We start from the raw sequence: 808 nt of genomic DNA on the forward strand, positions 1-808 counted from the left end.
GCTCCCCCTCTGCCCTCCTTGTGGTTGGCCATAACGCCCGCCTTCTGGTACTCGCCCACGCGCTTCTCGAAGAAATTCGTCTTGCCCTAAGGAGGGGAGAGGATCACGAGGAGGGAAGGACCGGGGGAGGGAGGGTTACTCGCACGGTGATGCACGCATACGCTCATTCACGCGCATCTCTATACATGCATTGAACATACATATATACATATATATATATGTCTAATGAATCGGAAGCCAGAACGGGAACAAGGACGCACCTGAAGGGAAATCAGCTCCATCCACTCGAAGGGGTTGCTCACGTGGAAGTGTTTCTCGTACCCAAGGGCCACCTGAGGGGGAGGAAGAGGAGGGGTGTAAGGGCGGGCACACGCGAGGGAAAGCCAAGTAGAAGGCGAAGGACCGCTTCGAATGTGGGACAAGGCAGGGTTTTGAAAAGGAAAGCTCGCTCCTCTCTCCCACCTACCCTCCCACCCGTCGACGAAGAAACGGGGAAAACGACAGGTATCTCCCTTCCTCTTGCCCTCCCAACCTCCCTCCCTCCCTCCCTAAATCCCTCCCTCCCCACCAGGAGTCGATCCGCCACGTAACGGATGTAGGTAGACATCATGTCCTTGTTCATGCCGATCAAAGAGCAGGGCAACCTGGTGCAGGCAGAAAATGGGAATCTCTTAGATTCTAGTGCCGCGACAAGCAATGCGAATCTCCTAGATTCGAGTGCCGCGACAAGCAAGTCCCTGGGCCAACACCTTCGCAGGCATGGAAAGACGTGCCCGTGCTTCCCTTTCTCTTCCTTCCTTCCCACATG

This window comes from Nannochloropsis gaditana, assembly GCF_000240725.1.
Source record: "Nannochloropsis gaditana CCMP526 unplaced genomic scaffold scaffold093, whole genome shotgun sequence".
In the NCBI taxonomy this organism is placed as follows: domain Eukaryota; class Eustigmatophyceae; order Eustigmatales; family Monodopsidaceae; genus Microchloropsis; species Microchloropsis gaditana.